Raw genomic sequence first — 422 nt, 5'->3', positions numbered from 1 at the left:
CCCTCCTTCACCGGCCTTCTTTTTTTTTTTTGGCTCTGGGCTCTTGCAGGATCTCTTCTCCAATCTGGATGAACAGCTCCAGCCTCCTTTAAGGTTCAGGGCAGGGGGTGGGGTCAGTGGCCTGGGTGGGTGGATTTCTTGGTGTTGGAGGAGCCCAGTGGACAGAGCTGTGAGGGAGCCAAACCGGGCGGGCCTGTGTTTATAAGGCAGGGGAGGAAGTTCGCTGTGGAAGCAGCATAGTCAGTCCTGGCTTGGCGCCAGCCTGATTATTCACAGTCCTGATGTCATCGAATCACAGGAATTTGGGAGTTGGACAGGACCTTAAGAATCATCTTCCTTTAGAATTCTGGTTTCAAATACCTAAAAGGAACTCTCAAGATCACGGACAAGAAGAGTTTGCAATTCTAAACAAACACACTGGC

Source organism: Sciurus vulgaris (assembly GCF_902686455.1).
Source record: "Sciurus vulgaris genome assembly, chromosome: 5".
NCBI classification, from domain to species: Eukaryota; Metazoa; Chordata; class Mammalia; order Rodentia; family Sciuridae; genus Sciurus; species Sciurus vulgaris.
The sequence above is the reverse complement of the archived record's forward strand: the minus strand, read 5'-3'. Positions refer to the sequence as shown.